Source organism: Ochlerotatus camptorhynchus, unplaced genomic scaffold (genome assembly GCF_037179485.1).
Source record: "Ochlerotatus camptorhynchus isolate MF236.1 unplaced genomic scaffold, CSIRO-AGI_Acam_v1.1 ptg000434l, whole genome shotgun sequence".
Lineage (NCBI taxonomy): Eukaryota > Metazoa > Arthropoda > Insecta > Diptera > Culicidae > Ochlerotatus > Ochlerotatus camptorhynchus.
Genome location: NW_027040920.1, coordinates 8,149,014 through 8,162,333, shown reverse-complemented (window position 1 = coordinate 8,162,333; position 13,320 = coordinate 8,149,014). Strand labels below are relative to the sequence as shown.

Genomic DNA, 13,320 nt, shown 5'->3' with positions numbered 1-13,320 from the left:
TGGGAGAGTTGTCAAATACACATTTCTCCACAGTATTAATTTGAAATATGTCATGCAATTTGCCATTCGACGGGAAATTTATCCAACAATGTTTTGGCATGTAGAACAAATAGTGAACATATTCAAACAGCTAAGAAATTTAACAATTCCTCATTGCTTAGACCACCAGGTGTGTTTCCTAACATAGCCATCACATAGTTTGTACCGAACGAAAAAAGCCGAAGCCGCATTTCCATTAAAACTTCAAACGTGTTCATATCGTTCACCATGAACTAGCTCAACACAGGCGATATACGAACCGGAGGAAAGGCTCCCAGCAAGCAACTGTTGAATTTTGAGAGCACAATCCCAAAGGAATCACGCGAAGAGTTGGAAGGAAATTGCTAGGATAATTTCAAGGGCATCTTGGAAAGAATTTCTTGATAATTTTAAGGGAAGTTCCAAGCTCTAATGTTTAGAAATATTTAAAAGAGAAATCCAAGATTATTCTGAGTAATATTTTATGACAATTATGTGGTGAATTGCTTTTGAATTAAGAGACCAAACAGAAGTCAAGCCTATTAAAAAAGGGAAGGAAGCCGCAGTGAATTCTTCGAAAAAGTTTAAAATTTAATGAAAATCTTTGGATAATTTTTTTTTGAGTGCTCTACAAAGAATTTCAGGACTGTTTTAAATTGATTTTTAAAGTAATGCCAGAGAGAATCTCATATATACTTTAGAAGATTTCTGAAAAGAACTCTGCAAATGAAAATTATTTTATAGGAAATCCTTGAAAACAATCACATAAAACCTTCTCTAGTTATGAGCGATTTTGTAATGACAAAGACAAACGCAGAACCGAATTCAAGATCCAAGAAATTCGGTTTTATGCTTTATTTTCATGTATATTGCTCGGGAGCTGGACATTTGCTACGGTTTTGAACTTTTCTCAATGCTCAGTAAATTTTGAAATCAGTCTCGAATTTTTTTAAGAAGGTTCAATTTTTCAACCTGGCAAGTTATTCAAATGTAATGCTTCCTTCTTTTGAACATGAGCAGTTTTTTTTGCGTTGCTCTGATTTCAGAAATTTCTTAATATTAGATATTGTTGATTTATAGGAATGCTGTCTTCTTTTAAACATTTCGATTTGTACTGATTTTGGAAATTAAATAAAATCAAACATAACCAGTTCTTTCGAGTTGTACTGACTTCGTTATTTTCTAAATAATCAATATTTTTGATTTAAAGAAATGATTCCTTCATGTTTAAAGATCAGTTCTTTCAGTTTAATTCATGTTAAAATTCGGTGAAATGACTCATTCGGTGAAATGACTCATTCGGCGAAATGACTCATTCGGCGAAATGACTCATTCGTCGAAATGCGCTTCAGCAAAATGTTCTTCGGCGGAACGACCTTTGGCGAAATGAGAGAGCCCTATATTTCACAACCATGGAAATTTCCAAAACTCCTGGAAAACATTGGCGCTGTTTCGTAGGTAGAAAGTAATGCAAATCTTGATATAGGAATTTGGAAAAAGGGAAATAATACGCTACAACGTACAATTAAATAAAAACAGTTTTTTCCTATACATTTTTAACTGCTTTACTACCACTCCCCAGAAAGCCAACAAAATTAAATTTGAGAGGGAAAATGCTCCCTCACCAGCTCAATCACTCAACATGCTGTGTATTTTGATGACATTCAATTTGGGATTTCCCTTTCACAGACTACAATATATAGTACCTGACACTGCAAAATATGTCTGGCACCTCTATATATGGGTTTAGATCAACATCCAAAGTGCCTAACAAACCAATCCCACCAAGGTGGTAATACTCTAATAACAGGCCTGATAGGACTAGGAACTGTAAAAATAATAATTAAATTTTCAAATGTGCTAAAGTTGAAAAGACGCATCTGTGTCACTTGAAACCAAACAAACAAATACAAGTAATAAAGATCATTTGAAGTAAAAAAAAACCCAAGTACCTCATGTTTTACATATTCTGCACAAAAGATACTTAAAAAACCGGGGGGCGACCCCGGCGTAGTGGTTAGAATCCATACCTCTCACGCCAAAGTCAAGAGTTCAAATCTCACCCACGGAAAAGTCACGAATGACCCAAGAGCGTTAAAGTGACTATAATTATATAAAAAAAAAAAAAAAAAAATAAACTAAAAAAACGGTGGGAAATACTGTTAGAAGCGGGACTAGTATGTTTTTTTATGTTAATCTAAATGCATATATAGAGGTACAAGACATATTTTGCACTGCCCTGTCCTCTGTGGACAATTAACGGACAACAGATCATGTGTAGTTTGCGATATGACCAATGTAACAAATCCGCCATTTTGAGAAAATTGTAGTTGAAACAATACATTTTGCAATACTATTTCCGCCGTAGTCAGTGAATAATAACGTTGAATATTAAGTGGAAACGGTAAAATCACAATTTTACTTTTAATTTCTTGCTACAATTTAGAAAAATCACATAGGACGTTTTGACTTGCCGAGTTGTATTTCGGACATGTTATATTGGACGATGTTTCTCAATGACAGACTCAATGAGTGTTGCATTGAACGTTTCGTTCTACATGATACTAGATTCCCATTCACAGATTTCAGAATAGAGTATCTAACATCGGAAAAAATGACGGTAACCTTACTTATAGTCTTAGATTGGTTTTACATGCTCCGCCTTTAGAAATTGAGCACCAATCATGTTAGACAGACCAAATTTCCCAAGTAACAATCAAGTACCCACCCTAATAAAAACACCATACACGAACGATAACCAAAATGATTTACCCATTCCACAAATGGTTTTTATGATACCCCGAACACATCGTTAAGCAAAGTAACCGTTACATTTTTATTAGCGCATCATTCAAATTCGTACACGCAAACCAAAAATCTATTACAATGAATGTTAGTTCCATTTCCTATCATCCTCTGTTCATGAACATCGCAGCGAATGTTAGAAGTTGACCTTGCAGGCGATGTAATGGTTTTTTGCCTTTTTTATTTCGTGTTCTGTCTGTGCTTTCACCTACACAAGCAAGCATTTGCCTTGATTTTTATGTATAACATGGTAGAACGACGCACACCCTTGCCTCGAATCTCTCCAGCAGAAAAAGCATACGAAGTCGAGTGTGAGAGGAAATGAGCGCCTCTTGTTTGCTTTTAGGCTATCCTTATTCAGAAGCATGGAGAGAGCAGTGGAGAAAGCACAGGTCTGATAATCGCAACGTTCGTTGTTCGAGTCCAGTCGGCAACCTTTTTCCTATTTTTTTCGACATGATTAATTTAGCTCACTAATACACTCTACATTTTTCGGTCTCCAATTTTCTTGCATTGGACCGCAGCTAGGTATATCGCATCCTCGGTTCATGCGGTCTCCACTTACATCCTCTGATGATGAATCCCACATAATTGTAAGCGAATCTTACATCCACCGGTTGGGTATACATTGGTTAAATTCTGATGGGTATTTTTGTATCACATACAATGATAGAAGAGCAATAGTTTGTATCGATTAAATCGATTTGTTAACATTTGTTACTTAGGACATTTTGAAAAGTGACGCGAGAAATTGCGATAGCGTTTTCTTGCGTTCTTGATGGACGACGTTTCATACGATTTCCATGGCGACTTCTGATGCTGCCGTGGATGTTTCTGGAAATTTTGACGGAGTTTTCGCGCGTTCTCAGCAGTTCTGCACGATTTTGGTGGAAGTTTCCGATTCTGCCAGCAAATGTTCCAGTTTTGAGGGTCTTTCTCACATTCACGATGGTGATTTTTGGTTCTGCCAAAGGAAGTTTCTGGAAATCTCTACGCTATATTATCGTGTTATCGGTGAAGGAGCTTGCGCAAGATTCCGGTGGAGATTTCCGATGCTACCAACGGATGTTATACGGAATTTCGGCGGAGTTGTCTCGCGTTCTCGGCGGAGTAGGTTTGCGCGATTTCGATGCTGAGCATGTTCAGAACGATTTCGTTGGAGATTTTTGTTGCCTCCACCTTCTCTGCAGTGATTTTCTCCTAAGAGAAGAGGAGACAATAGGGGGAACTTTATGAACCAAGTGGTCGAGCGAACGTATAGAAACGTGGATTTTTAGCGTGTTGACAGTTTGCTTCCTGCAGAGTGGCCAGATTATTTTTTTTTTTCATTACCGGTAGCTTCTCAAAACATTTATCGGTAGTTATCGGTGGGTCGTCTTAAGAAGGCTTTCTGATACTTGAAACCTTCGTGAGCGGGGGGGGGGGGGCGCGGGGGACTCTGCTACAGATCAATACACTGTCCTTCAGTTCTATTTCTAATGTTATTTCTGACTTCACACGGAAAACAAACACATGTATTGAACATTTTTCAAGATTGCTAAAAATCTGTGATTCTCGGTAAGAACAGTGAAAAATCGGTAGTTTTGAACCTTTCGTCTGTGAATCGGTAGGCATTCCGAAAATCAGTAGGACTACCGATAAATCGGTAGGTCTGGCCACCCTGGCCTGTCAGTTGCCAATCTGGCATGTATACAGGGATGGCAGATATAATTCGCCTTTTTCTTTATATGTTGGTCCGTTTATAAGCAAAAAGTACGTTCAGACTATAGTTGATATCACGCAATGCCGGCGCCGATGGTGTAATGGTAAGTGTGACTGCTTTCTCACCCCAATGGGTCTGGGTTCAATCCCAGCCAAGGTCGGTGGAATTTTTCTGAGGCATACAAATCTTTTTTAGATATATTAGAAAGGTGATACATTATCACTATTAAAAGCTTGTTTCGAGCAAAATAAAAATCACGCACAACAAACAAAACAAATCCCTAAAAATAGACTGAGCTTTTGTCATACGGGTCCGTATTTCTGATAAATTCAATCAATACTGAATATTTCGTAGAACCAGCATCACTGAATTGCATTTGTTTTAGTTTTTATTCAACACAGCTGACGCGTTGACAGACCGAGGGAAAAGCAACTAGTGAAAAAATTTCATGGACGAGGGATGTTTCGGTTGTAACACAGTTAAAATTGCACATAAAACGAGCATGCATATTCATGTAAAATTAAATTGGTTTTTAAATTTACACGACTTGAAATGTACATGTATGTAAAATTAAACGTCTCTTGAATTTTACATGGATAGCTTTAGATGGGCTCACTTTGTAATTCTACAGGATATTTAGAATTACACGCATTTGGGTTTTTGAACGAATTTGCATAAAATCGAACTGATTGTCAAGTACGCGGAATTATCACCCACGTAGAATAACCCGCCTTTACGGCACAGTACATACCCTACACTTCCACCGCTGCATCAAAACGATCAGTCAGGAGAAAAAAGGAACCACGAGCGCATTTTTGAATGTTATTCTATTTTTCCATATCCAAATGTTTGATTTTCTGCACGAACTAAAAATGCTCTCTGTATAAAACCGCTGTAATCACTATTTTGTCTGTCATCCATTTTCTATTTGAGGACGCGCTTAAGCCCGATAAATCGTTTCACATAACCAAAACAGAGCGCACAAAACAAAACAAACCGAGCGGAGAAAAAACTGATGGAATAATCGGTCCGTCCGCCATATTAGCTTTCTCAATGTTTGTTGATTTAAATTTACTCGAGCATGTAAATTTATAGGTTTTATCATTGAAAATCCGATGTTCTTCGATAAGTTTTTGCATTGCGTGGTGATATTACACTGCAAGAGAAAATTAATCGAATAAACGTGTAATTTTATGAGTTTCATCATGTTTTTATTATGTGCATGATTTTTAATGTAAAATTAAACTAAAACATAGTTTAAAGCGATGTAATTTTAAAATGGTATTGGTTTACACGTCATGTAATATTCATTATTTTTTCCTGTGAAGTCAATGATTCGGATTGTGCAAGATAGAGGGTGCTAGCAACAATCAATACGAAACTAACGATTTTATGTTGGTTCACTACTTGACTAGTCTTTTGGTCCCAAGCAAACGATTAACGTATCCCATTCTTGTCGAAATTCTAGTACTACACAATGTTTGTTTTGATTCGCTATGACAGTTTGACAGATAAAATGAGGGGTTAGTGGATTTTCCTATGCTTCGAGGGGTGAATCGATTAGCTTGGGACCGAAGAGAGTACCAGAGCTGAGCCAAAAAGTTGAGCACGTTTCACGAGACCTTCTGGTCTTAGAGTTACCTCTATGGTGCTAGTGTGCACGCTTGACGATATTTTTTGAAGAATTTTCTTCTAAGTATGTCTTTCTGTGATATTATTTTACATATCAACAATAGTTTGAACTAGTAATGTTTAGAGATTCGCGGAAGCGGCCATTTTGAGCCAATTGTCAGCGAGAACTGTCAAAATGTGAGCCAAACGGTCAAGTTTATCGTTTGGCTGAATGCTTCAGCTGAAAACTATTGCAATGGGGGTGAAATAAATTCAAAAAAAAATTAAAAAAATATAAAAATAATATATAGTAGTAAAAAGAGTTTTTGAAATTGTTGGTCAACAGCATTGCGATGGTTGGTTTTCGCACAACATGCAATTGGTGCTGATGAACCGGGATCGCTCCAGGCAGCTTTAGAAGTTTCCCACCTTCTTAAACAATATTTAAATAGTAACTGTTTGTTGATACCGGAACAATCGGGATACCGGGAAGGCCATTCTTGTGAAACCGCGTTAAACTTAGTGTTAGCTAAATGGAAAGAAAATTTGGAGCATAAAGATACGATTGTTGCTGTGTTTTTGGATCTAAAACGCGCTTTTGAGACAATTTCTAGGCCCTTATTGTTGAGAACAATCAAGCGCTTTGAAATTTTGGGTTCTGCATACAAATGGTTTGAAAACTATTTATCTGACAGAACACAAAGGACTGTTTTTAATGATTTTGTATCTTGTCCCGTTGATAATAACCTTGGAGTGCCTCAGGGAAGTGTATTAGGGCCCCTTTTATTTATTATGTATATTAATGATATGCGACGAGTTTTACGGTTTTGTGATATTAATCTTTTTGCTGACAATACTGTGTTATTCATTGCAGCTAAAGATTTAGAAGAAGCCGTTTCACGCTTGAATGAAGATTTGCGTTCTCTAAGTAGATGGTTGAAGTATAAACAATTGAAATTGAATATAAGTAAAACTAAATTCATGATAATTTCGCGGTATCGTGTAGATGATGATGTCTCTGTTGTTATTGATGATGAGACACTTGATCGCGTTCAGGAAATTAAATATCTTGGCGTGATTATTGATGACAAACTCAAGTTCAATTCTCATATTGACAATGTCATCAAGAAAATTGCCAAGAAGTATGGAATCCTATGTCGCTTGAAAAACGATTTAACTATTGGTAGTAAAATACAGTTATACAAATCAATCATCTCCCCTCATCTAGACTTTTGCCCTTCCATTTTATTTTTGGCCAATGAAACATATCGAGATTACAGCGTTTGCAGAATAAAGTAATGCGTTTGATTTTAAGATGTAATAGATTCACTTCCTCAACTTTTATGCTGGACGCTTTGCAATGGCTGTCAGTGAAGCAAAGAATTGTGTTTTTGACTATGGTGTTCATTTTTAAAGTAGTTAACGGTTTGCTGCCTCGATATTTGTGTGATCGGATTGAAAGAGGAAGTGATTTTCATAGATATAACACTAGAAACGCGGATGAAGTAAGAACACCACATCTTTTGAATAATGCTTCACAAAATTCATTATTTTTCAAAGGTATAAATGTTTTCAATTCGATGCCTAGACACATCAAGCGTGCAACTACACTTACAGAATTCAAGAGACGCTGCATTTCACATGTAAAAGCTGTTTATTGAGCAGTTAAATTTTTATGAATGGATAAATCATGTATCTTGACAAAGTTATCTCTAACGGATTATTTTGTATGGAGACTGTCATAAAGACATTTTAGTAATTGGTGTAGCATATACAAAAAACTACATTGTTTGCCTCGATGGTGATGATGGATTTTTAGTTTTTTTGATTTTGTAGTAGTAATAGTAAAAATAGCTTTGAGTAGTCTACAATGGTTTGAGCCTCGCGCGCGGAATACAGGTATAAATGACTAATACGTGGAAATTGTGGCAAAAGCCTTGAATTAGTAAAGGGTTGGCTGGAAGTCGTTTCCTTGGATATAGTCCTGGCACTGCGGAAGCTTAAACGTGTAAATCCCAGGTCACGTGTAAATGGAAGTATTTTCGAGGACTATACTTGGACTTTTGATAACTAGTTACACTTTTGAATTCTACAAGTCTAAATCATGATCTACAGAACCCTCATAAAACTTAAATTGTTACTTGGGTAGCCTATTGGTCCAAAGCAAGTCGATTAAATGAATCATTAAACAACGACGGCGTTCCTTAATGAGTAAAAAAAATCTCCTTAAAATAGATTGGGTTGCTCCTTAAATGATTGATCAAAATACGTTAAAAATCTTAAAATGCTCAGTAAATATTTAAAGTACGCTCCCTAAAATAGAGAAAACTGTACATTAAGCATTTGAAAATGCTCCTTAGTATGCACCGCTTTGCACCATTTTGAAGTGTAATTGTACAATATGTCATCGGAAAAGCTGCTCTAGAAAGGTTAATAAGTATCATGAAATCAGCTGAAATGTTCAGTAAATCATTGTGTGCATTTGTGCATTTTTACAGAACATTTCAGCTGATTTCATGGCACTTATTAACCTTTCTACAGCAGCTTTTTCGATGATATATGGTACAATTACACTTCAAAATGGTGCAAAGTGGTGCAAAGTGGTGCAAAGTGGTGCATACTAAGGAGCATTTTCAAATGTACAGTTTTCTCTATTTTAGGGAGTGTACTTTAAATATTTACTGAGCATTTTAAGATTTTTAACGTATTTTGATCAATCATTTAAGGAGCAACCCGATCTATTTTAAGGAGATTTTTTTTACTTACTAAGAATAATTTCATCTGTTTTATTGAGCAAAAGTAGGGCTGCCATACTGTTATAGCGAATCAAAACAAACATTGTGTAGTACTAGAATATTTACTATGATGGGGTACGTTAATAGATTTGCTTGGGACCAATAGGCTAGTCAAGTAGTGAGCCAATTTTAAATCGTTAGTTTTCACCGGTTGGTACTACCGCCACTCACTTGTGGTGTGCATAATCAATTCCCTTGCGTTTGACATTTACACGCTACAATCATCTGTTGAGTATATAACAGATAGCGGTAGTTTTTACAATGAGAAATGTTCAATGTGTTGTGTCTGTTTGTCTATTCCTGAAAGTGATGCGTTATATTTCTCAATGTTTTGATTTTATCCTAACGTAACTTCACTGTGGTAAGTTGTGGAATCTGATGAAACAGTCACTTCTTGAAACTGATCCCTTTCGTACTCCTTTCATTCTCTTTTCGCACTTTGCATATAACACCATCTCATACTTATCTCTACATTGATTCAATGACTCATTTCGAATGCTCGGTGGACCAGCGACTTAAGACGCGAGCCTTATGCCAGATGACCAGTGCATGCGCATGGTGAGACCGAGCCTATTATTATTTATAAATTAAACATCAAAATTAAACTAAATACGCGCTAGGTTTGAAAATAATATTTTCGAACCTGGAAGTGTGTATGTAATACTAATATCCAATTGATAGAGGTAATACATACATGCGGGGTTTATTGTAAGTGAAAGTAAAATTTCGCCTAGAATGGGGTGCATTAATCGATTTGCTTGGGACCAATAGGCTAATCAAGTAGTGAGTCAATTTTAATTCTTTAGTTTCCACCGGTTGATGTTAGGGTCCAGAGTAGCCCCTCCTTTGTCCGAATGTTTTGAATTCACCAGATTTTTTACCTTACCATGTTACAAGATGTCAGAAACATAACGATAAACATCACCTACATGATTTCATTTCAATTTAAACATCAAAATGGATACTAGAGTACCCTGTCACACACAAAAGGGTTAAATCAATTATTTGCCTCCGTGGAGAATCTACTTTAAAATAGCTGTTCAATGCAAAATAATCAATAGATGACTTAGGAATTACCTATTGGTTTAAGTCATGTTTTCTAAACGTATTTGCTAAGGTGTTCTATGAAACAAGAAACTTAGTTTAATCCCATCCAAATAATTCCCGTCACAAGCTCAAAGAACCATCGATCACAATAATTCTCCTTAATCCCATGCAATTGAATCACGACTACGACGAGTTCATATTCACCCTGGAAAAACAAGAGAAACCGTTGATCTTGGCAGCTGATCTACCGCGTGTTGTTATGATCGACCCGCCCCACCCGTTCCTCCCCTTCCAGGTACGATCAACCGTGTGTGTGAGCACGCAGTAATGCTCATACGTGCACATACCGTTTCGCCCCCAAGGATCAACGCTTTGGAAACCAACGAACGGAACGCCCGGGAACAAAAGTAAAACCTCGGAAGAAAGCAAAATCTGCATAACATGCCTGTAACTTTAATATCAAAAGTCGGATCAAGATCAATTTTGAGATTATATTTGCCTTGGTTTCCCCTTCTTGCCCGGGCAGCCCAACAGTCTCAGAAATTCCTTAATATCTGAGCAGCGGAGAGGAGCGTGTGCCGGAACAGAAACAAATGCAAGAAGAAGAAGAAGAAGAACTTTTGATTTCGAAGCACCCGATGAGTGCCGGCTCCTTTGGCACTTCTTCCTTTGGGCAGTCCGTGCTTTCATTATGTTCCCGAGCGTCCGTTGTTCTGAGCCACCAAGAAGAATGTCGAACAAACGGAAGACTGCACGGCGATCGAGCGCAAAATGAAAAGGAAAATATATTAATAAATTTTTAAAACAAGTCACTTATGAACTGGGTCTCGCTCGGTGCGGCCTGTCGATATTAAATTGTCTGATGGGAATATCACGCCACGGAACGGACTGCGTTTCTGAAGCGATAATGGGCGGAACAGTTTCGGTCATCAGGCTTTTCACGCGAAGAAACAACCACGCGTTTCCCGTCCGTCGATCACCGGAGAGGGTGAATGGTTTCGGGTTTGGTCCGGCCAGGCGGTTGGCCGTACTCCGTGTTGATAATGATGATGATGTGGTGTCAATTTCCAGGAACAGAGTCACACATGCTCACACATGGCTCGGCCTGCCTGGAAGTGCGTCGGAGAAAATTGATCACCTGTTTTATCGTAGGTCCTATATAGCTGATGAAATGATTACGGGTTCACATTTTCAACACGTCAATCACTGCCGGTGCCGCAAAGGGTATCATTATCCTTTTAGGAAGTCATTATTGTGCTGCTCCGGCGGCAGATGTTTGAAGCAATATTCAGTGGCATCATTTGAATTTGTAAACTCGGTTAAAGCTTAGCAAAAGGAAATGTGATGGAGATTTGCTCAAGGACTATCTCGCTTCAGCTAAGAATTCTAATTTTTAATTAAAATATTTCCCAAGTCATCCTCTACAATCATTTCTTGAAAATCGTACTGCATTCTCCGTCTCTTCCAAACTTCCCGACGCATCCTTCGGGAAAAGACGTCTGCGAGTTAATTAAATGATTACCTTGATAACACCTCACATTCGTGCCGCCACAGCCGCCGTCGCCGCCGAATGCTTGCATCCAATTTCCGACGAGTAAAAAACACTCCGAGCCTGCGATGGATGGATGGTATTTGATCGATTTCGATTTGATTGATGAAATCAACAACGGCAACAACTCTAACAGGTTGACTTTGACTGGCGGTTCGACTTTTCGGTTGGGATAAAACAAAAACAAAGCGGGAAGAGTTTTTTTTTTTTTTTGATTCGTTGCCGCCCGACACTCTGCCTTGCGGAGTTCGGACAGGTCGCTCCAGAGAATATGGGAAGGATCTCAAAAATGAAAAATAAAGTTTGACGGCTCGGTTGAGGTGTTGAAGCTATTTGTTTGTTGAAGTTTATTATAGGAATTTGGGATCGCCTCAGGTGTTTGGTGTTATTTTATAGAGGTGTGTACCGCGATTAGGACGCTGCCACATCATTAATGGGAGAGTAGGGTTCCCTCGTCTATCTAGGTTGAGTTTATTGTAAAGCTAATTTGGGATACGAAACCGTTTGTGTAGAGGATGAGCTTTCTGATTCAATAATGATCACGTTTGGATATCACTAACTACGGGCAACAGTTTTGGCGGAGAAGCCAGGACAGTTACCAGCTTTTGGTGTTTGTTGAGAGATGAAAACTCCGGGATTTCAACAAATGTTAGTTTGAATCCCTTTCACTCCTTTTCGAATTACTTGCTGCACCGTTTGAACAAAATGTGAAATTCTCCGATATAAAGATTGAGCACGAAAAAATCCGGACCAGAGCTGGTAAATATCATTTGCAATGAAAGATCTTACGCAATATTTACAGAGATACTTCAGTCACTATCATCGAACGAGCAAACTATGATGGAGATTTACTTCAAAATCTCATCGATTTTTTTTCCATGACAGAACGTGACAGTGTTGTTAACATCGCAATTACTAGCACATTTATTGATATTATTGTTAATTGTACCGCGGAAATCTTAAAAATATATTCACTCTACCAATTACATATTGTTCCAGCAGGCCAGGGTTCAATCCCAGTCGGCGCCGCTGGGATGTTTTGAGCCATAAAATCTGTGATCACGCCTTCCTTCCGAAGGGAAGTAAAGCCGTTGGTCCCCGGTTCATGAGTTGATCGGTAGATAAGCAGGGTCCAGGTGTGGGAGCTGCCTTCCTGGCACGTCGGTCGGTAGCATTGGTGCTCAGCACGGAAAACAAGATCGACGGAAAACAAATCAAGGAAAAAAAAAATACATATTGTTGTTGGCCTAAGCTCATCTAAATCAGTTAGAAATGTTGATGTCAAAACCGTATGACAACTACTCTCATGAATGCTTCATCATTAAAAAATGACAATAAATTTAATGATAGGTAGTTTCGCCTCGTGTAAGTGAGAGGACCTGTTTTCTCATTGTCACATGACAGCCGTGATATTTACCAGCTCTGATCAGGACACATTAAAAACGCTGCCATTAAGATATTTTTTGAGTATTTTTTTTTCAAATCAAGCTAAGAGTGCATAGAATCACAGTAGGCATTGATTGTCAAGATAAGTTCATTTGTTTACATTATGGCTTTACCGGAGCAGCACGTCGCGATTCGATCCTGCAAGCTCGAAACGAAAATCCCGGTCTATCCGCTCCTGGCAATTTTTGATCAAATAAAAAAAAAATCGAAATTCCCCAAAAAGTTCCTTGTCTGGCAAGCAATCTGCAGTTGTGGACTGAAAAGCGACCATGAACGTTACTTCTGGGACCATGAACTAGAAAATTTACCAGGAGGAGTGACTACGAAAAAAAGCTACTGCCTTTTCT

General features: G+C 38.0%; 1 protein-coding gene across 5 annotated transcripts in view; it reads left to right on the top strand.

Moving 5' to 3' along the window:
• The window catches only part of gsb-n (gooseberry-neuro), a 181,738-nt gene that overhangs the window by 56,805 nt on the left and 111,613 nt on the right, over window positions 1-13,320 (top strand). The window lies entirely within an intron of this gene.